Source organism: Ylistrum balloti, unplaced genomic scaffold (genome assembly GCF_031769215.1).
Source record: "Ylistrum balloti isolate Yb309-2 unplaced genomic scaffold, AGI_CSIRO_Ybal_v1 Utg371124, whole genome shotgun sequence".
Lineage (NCBI taxonomy): Eukaryota > Metazoa > Mollusca > Bivalvia > Pectinida > Pectinidae > Ylistrum > Ylistrum balloti.
In genome coordinates this window covers 929,644-937,289 of record NW_026782617.1, presented here as the reverse complement: position 1 = coordinate 937,289, position 7,646 = coordinate 929,644, and positions in this window count along the sequence as shown.

Genomic DNA, 7,646 nt, shown 5'->3' with positions numbered 1-7,646 from the left:
CGTGCGTGAAAATAACGGCAACAATAGAAGACCACGAAAATAGCTGTAACAGTACGCAATATGTATGTATATATATATATATCAGTATAAGAAAGCTACAGTATCGTTTTGAGCTGTCATTCATATTGCCATTGAAATACAACCGAAACCGTTTAATGTTTAAACGCATATATTGAAATACACCAGTGATTCAGGAAGTCATATAAAGTGTCTGTTTAAACGGGTACATGTCATTTATCAGTTCTACATATCGTGAAATATCAACACTCCCGCGAACTTGAAGCGGTATTGAGTTGTCGTTCTTGACTACAACGCTAAGCATGATAGGCGCCCGCTCAAGCCGAAATCGTCGCCCGGACGGAGACACAGTTTCATGTTATTCGTAAGTTCTTTCTCGTTTATTGTGAAGTAAGTGTACTGTTTTTATATCAAGAAATTATTCAAAACTCATATGCGCTCATATTTTAGCATGCGAAGCTCTGGATTTGTCGTGACAAATACCGGGGTTGGAAATTCCCTTTGTTGGAATTTCCCGACTCTAAATTAGATCGAAATGACGACATTTGCTTTATTCAAGCGATTTCATTGGTTGGTATGATAAGATGATGGATAATCGTCCTACGTCATTTTAAAAGTAATATGCGATTGGCTGAGAAAAAGAAAAGTTATAAACGCGAACCCCTGCAAGGCGTACTCTCGGTATACAGTCACGGACTATCTCCTGACTTCACGATAACCTTTTTGACGGTGAAATTCCGTTTGCTTTTAAATTATAAATTAATTGTACATTTTCATGAATACTTCAACTATAATTCGCCGAAAGTAATAGATTTAATTTTTCATCGATAGCGAACAACGGACGAAAAACTCAACAAACTCGGGCTTTCATGCACAAGAAACTGTTCACTCGCCAAGAACAGTAACTCTGTATATATCTCAAAGGACAAGTATTTCCCGCTATGATATTGTTTTAAATGAATTATTATTTTCCAGTGAGAGCTGATCAGTGTACCAACCGTTCCCTAGCTCTGAACAAAAACACCTTTCAGTCTTCCACTTACTACAATTCCATGTTTAATGCAAAGGCCAGGCTAGCTGTGGACGGAAATCTCTCGCCAGATATGTTGGGAAACATGTCATGTTCACAAACAGGCAGCGCCCAATATTCATGGTGGCAGGTCGACCTTGGCAAACTCTATCACATTCAACAAGTGTCCGTCCAAAACAGGAACATTTTGGGTATTTATTACGGGATAATTTTTTTGTAACCACTGGAGATTTTGCTAACATCTCTAAATTTGTTATAAATATGCTAAGGTACATATATAAAAAAAATTCAGATACCAGGACATCGCAGTGAAAATTAATTTGAAAGTTATTATGATTAATGAAAGAGTCCAGAAAAAACTGGAAAATCATTTATTTGATCATTTTTGTTGTTTATTGATAAAAAGTTAATTATCAATAAGAGAAATAACAGTATTATGTCTTTCTGAATTGTGTTAATACTAAGCCATAAATTTACCGTTATATTTAATTGATTTTTTCTTATTTGTTTAATTTATTTATTATAATTTTTTTTTAAATATGGCAAAAACGCCTTTTACATCACGATTTTACTTTGTGATTTTGTTTAGGGCGCTTAGTATGCAATGGTACTAAATTATTTTAGTCTTCAATGCAAAAAGAAAAAACGCGAATAGAATGGGAAGGGGTAAACGCATGTTTGTATGTGTTTTTTTTTATCTCGTACATCATAAATAAGACACAGTCACAGATGTTTCCTAGAAAGATGAAACAGCTGTGTGATGTAGTTTAATTCATCATTTGTTCCACTGTATCTAATACCTAAATTCATATCGAAAATCGCTGTTCATTCTTGGGTCTATTGTACCAACTTGTCTTAGTTTCAGCGTCAAGGACAGTATGTCAAGTCAGTCTCGCATTTCATACCTCTGAATATATCGGTAAAATGCATGCTCAACACACGTGGTCACTTTGTTTTATTGTTCTTTCCAAATGCTTTAGACGATATCCTTGATTACAGGGATATTTTTAGCTCTTGAAACGCCAACGAACGAAATTCAAAAATACAACTGTTTTATGTTATGAAGTGAAGTAGTATTATTGGTTAAATTCTCTTCATAGCACCTTTTAATTCAAATTTAGAGTTAGATACAGTTGAGCCAACCAATGAAGTAAACTGTAGCATACAGATGTTTCGTCCTTCTAGGATCATTCAGTGATGCTAAGGGCCTAAATTTTGAAGCCTCGGAGGCAACGAAACCCCAAAGCAATCAAAAGAAAATTCAAAATCTAGATGGGGAGGGGCTCAATCTCACTTATCCCGTAAATGTCGTAGTTGTCATGTTTCTGATAATATTGGAACAACGAAGAGCACATGTGTATATTCTGAACTGTGCCAGTATTCGAATTAATTTAAACATGGCATGCAAGTACGGCAAACCTCGGATCCACCAGCAGCTTTTAACTGCTGTCATCTCGAAGATTGTACAAAAGACACATAAATGCATAACTTTTTTCAATGAGATTCTAAGAACAGTGTCACATCAAAAAAATACTAGGAATGCTACATATTCTGTTGGTAGTTTCTATTATTCTCTTATACGTGAAATCGTCAAAAAATATCCTTAAAGCTAGAGAGAATATGAAACTGCCATTATTACAATATACAGTATCCATCAATTGCTTGCATATAACAGAATCAGAATGCTCAAACATATCACAAATGAGAATAAACGTTATTGAAATACGTATAAGAATGAAAAGTGAAAGTCTGTGAACTAATGGCTTCCGGTACTTTTCAGGTAACAGGTTGAGCAACTTCACTATAGAAGTATCCAAAACAGGCCGTACTGATGAGAATGGTTACCTCATCGATGCCACGCTGTGCTTTTACCATCCCTATGCTGTTCTAGAAAGTCAACTCAAAACTCTGCCTTGTCTTCAAGATGTGATTGGACGATTCGTTAGGGTCTCCAAGGTCGGGAAATCTGATTATCAGCCTTTATGCTTATGTGAAGTCATTGTAGAAGGTAAGATGATTTTTTTTTTATAAATTTCGATTCAATTTTTAATTAATTTTTAATTTTAATTTTTTTATAAAAACAACTGACCCTAACTGTAGCCTAGTTGTGAATGGATAACAGCTGTGGGGAGGGGTTCGATGACTCCATGGCTCAATGAACAAATTTTCAAATCTAGTTTCAGATTAGCCTCCACTGGGCCTTATTTCCAGGACGTGCATCATAGTTAAATACTGTTAAAAACAATAATCGTTTGTGTGGCACGAAATTAGACAGGGATAATTGTCTGTGAATTCACAATATGTACGTGAAATATGTCTCGTTTATGGTATATTTTGTAAAGGGCAGTCTTGGTTTGGCCTTCTGGTGGGTTTCATGTGATTCGCCAGAAGGCTGCTTCAAGGTATATCAACTATAAAGACATTACGAAAACACTCTATATTAAGCTTACAATGGAGGAGGGGCGCGTCTCGAGTGTTCAAGTGTTTAGAATACTCTTCCTTCAGTTTGAAGTAATCAATTTCAGCAATTTAAATTAGGTGTGCAATACAAGACCCTATGGACGTAAATAAAAATGATTTTCCGTATTATTAAGTCTATGTCTGTAGCGTGCGGAAGTTTTGCTTATAAAATGTAGGAGACTGTGACTGTTAAAGTTCAAATGTAGGAGTCATCTATTTGAGGATATAAGTACTCTTACAGAGCTAATATGACGTATGTAGCTTTGACAAATCAGAGTGCTGATAGAACGCATGTAGTTATGACAAACCAGAGTGCTGAAATAACGTATGTAGTTATGACCAATCAGAGTGCTGATATAACGCATGTAGTTTTGACCATTCAGAGTGCTTATATAACGCATGTAGTTATGACCAATCAGAGTGCTTATATAACGCATGTATTTATGACCAATCAGAGTGCTGATATAAGGCATGTAGTTATGACCAATCAGAGTGCTGATATAAGGCATGTAGTTATGACCAATCAGAGTGCTGACATAACGCATGTAGTTATGACCAATCAGAGTGCTGATATAACGTATGTAGTTATTACCAATCAGAGTGCTAATTAATTTCTGTATTGAATTTGAAATTTGAATGTTGAATCAGTTGGTTTTCCTTCAACATTTCCCATGTATATCTATGTCATATGTCGATATAATTATTTAGATGTTGTCGCGACACATAGTATGTTTAAGTGGCTGTTTGGTGATTGTACATGTAAAATAAAGATGACGAAATCCGAACTACTCTTCATTGGTGCAAAAAGTCACGTGATTTATGTTACAGGCGGTGAACCATCATGCATTGATACTACAGAATCTACGTCTGTTACCACCGAAATCTGGCCAACCACATTCGGATCAACAACATTATCGACAGTTTCGACAGCACCTACAACAACAACAAGAACAATAACAACAACAACGCCGGCCCTTCCAATGCCACCAACAGCAACAACAAACCTTGAAACTCATACCACTGAGGTCCAGCCATATACAAGAGAATCACATAAAAAAACAATGTCATCGAAATTGTTTAAGACAAGCAGTCAAGAGTCAACATCAGCCCCTGCAAAAGTATGTCTCTGTGTATGCCAGAACAACACACTAGCCATGCAGAAATACTACAACCGTACCATAGAGAGTTTGGTTGAGGAGCTGAAACAACGGCTGTTGGTCAACAAGAAAGGGACAAGCGCCCACATTAGGAAGCTAGTGAGTGTTGACGACGGTAAGACATCATCACGTAACATCGGATATGTAGCGATCTTCATCCTGGTAGTCGTGGGACTGGTCATCATTGCGCCGGACATTGTCGCACTGGTGACATATATCAAAAGCTAATCAACTGGTTCGCGATATCACATGCCTGTTGATTTTATATCTATACTCGGTGAAACTTTTGACAGTGACACCATCCTAAAATACATACCTGGTGAATTGTCCAATATATTGATACAGACTAAAATTACATACCTGCTAACTTTTAAAGTACCATCAATGTGAGCTATTCAAATCGTCCTAAATCCGTCGTCCGCCCGTGAACAATTTTTGCTATCAGTATTTTCTTGCAGTACTGGATGCATCTAATGCTATCTAGGCTTTCCTTTATTGTGCAATTATCGCTAAGACTAAAGGCAGGCACACATGTATGCAAAATACGCCAGACTGACAGGATAGCTAGTTTTCGGTGCCAAACCACTGTTGAAGCTAATGTGGGAACAAATGCAGTGAGACACGGCTGACGATGAACTCAAACATAGAGTCATGAACCGGTCGACTAAAAACCTTTCCGAAAGAGGTCTCCATGTTGAATTCAGAGCAGCAACAGACTGTTATTGTGGGCCAAAGAAAGAGGCCGGTGCATCTAAAGGTATGGATAACAATTACTACGCTTGTGATATAAATCGATGTTCCCGACAATGTATTTTGAAAACTTTTATATAAAGAGACTCTCAGAAAACCAATTAGCAACATCATGCATATTTCAATGCAGTCTATAGAACTGGCATAAGCAAACATTACCATAACGACAGAAACCCACATCAGTTGAAAAAATCGTGCTGTTTGATGGTTTGTTTTTGTTCTTTTTCAAACTAGTAATAAGATATGAAATGTAACCCAAGCATATCTATATCATGATGGAACCGTAATATACTTATTTATTTTATTTACTTATATATTTCTATCATCTTTTTTCATGTAACCATCTCTAAAGTTAGTATTCAAAAAATCGTTTATGGGAATGGTCTGAAAATCTTCCATCTTTCAGAGCATCCTCCATATTGAAGCACTTAGTTTTAACGTTAAGGTGGTATAAAATATTCACCGAGACGTTGTAAATAATTAAAGTCCTCTGCCAAGGCTCGTTTTTGTGAACAATTATATGTAGATGAGTGAGTAGTTGATAGGAGAGACTTCACGAACGTTTATAAGTTTGAAAATGGATATGTTTAACTCACTTGGATGAATTCCGACAAAGTTTCCGAAAACGAATGACCTTGACTTGTAAAAAGAAATTACCTTGATTTACATTCAAGGCCACAGGGGTCAAATTTGTTAAAACCTTTAAGCGACTTCTTCTCATGAAGTAAAAAGCCGAAAGGGATGATATTTGGCTGGAATATATATACCAGGTGAGCGCTGTAGGCCCGTTGTTTTTCACTTTATGAACTAATGACGTTGATTATTATATTGTAGCTTTGGTTATCGTATGTTATCCCATTTTATCAAAGTGCAATGTGTTTTATTTGGATACATGGTGTCAACTGCATCAACAAAGGCTCTGTTTTATTGGTCGAAAACCAATACAATACAGTTCAATTTAAGAGGAAACGTATGAACAACAAAGGATTACTTAAGTCATATTATGAATCCTCTTCTTAGTTAATATCAGTATCTCCACACGCCTACTTTGACTTTTCTGCAGATGTGAAATTCAGTGACTATGTTATTTGTGGTCATCTGAAGAATATTGTCGGAAGCGACTGATGTGTAAATTCTTTTTTAAACACATTTTTAATCCCAAAATCACAAAATTCATATTCTTTTATATTTCTGTTTCGTTCATTTTATGTGTTATCAGCTTCTGACCTTGGTGTTGAATATTACTTTGTCCATGCTAAGCGAAACAAGTATAGTCTTGAATGACGTCGCAATTAAGCCAGGTTTAACATATGGTCATAGCAGAAAGAACGCTTCTCGTTTACTTTAATGCTGAATAGAACGCATCAGAATTGGCTTTGCAATGACGAAAACGCATCTCGGTTTCGTCATTGCGATAGAGAAAAACGTTTCTCTAATTTTGCGGTGTAGAAAAAGCATCATAGTGACAATAAATAGCGCTGGCGAGAACGCATCTCAATGACCTTATCGGTGAAGAGAGAACGCATCTCAATGACCTTATCGGTGAAGAGAGAACGCATCTCAATGACCTGATCGGTGAAGAGAGAACGCATCTCAATGACCTGATCGGTGAAGAGAGAACGCATCTCAATGACCTGATCGGTGAAGAGAGAACGCATCTCAATGACCTAATCGGTGAAGAGAGAACGCATCTCAATGACCTGATCGGTGAAGAGAGAACGCATCTCAATGACCTGATCGGTGAAGAGAGAACGCATCTCAATGACCTGATCGGTGAAGAGAGAACGTATCTCAATGACCTGATCGGTGAAGAGAGAACGTATCTCAATGACCTTATCGGTGAAGAGAGAACGCATCTCAATGACCTGATCGGTGAAGAGAGAACGTATCTCAATGACCTGATCGGTGAAGAGAAAACGCATCTCAATGACCTGATCGGTGAAGAGAGAACGTATCTCAATGACCTGATCGGTGAAGAGAGAACGTATCTCAATGACCTGATCGGTGAAGAGAGAACGCATCTCAATGACCTGATCGGTGAAGAGAGAACGTATCTCAATGACCTGATCGGTGAAGAGAGAACGTATCTCAATGACCTTATCGGTGAAGAGAGAACGCATCTCAATGACCTTATCGGTGAAGAGAGAGCGCATCTCAATGACCTTATCGGTGAAGAGAGAACGCATCTCAAGTATCAGTGGGGAGAACGCATTTTGCGACACGTACCGGTT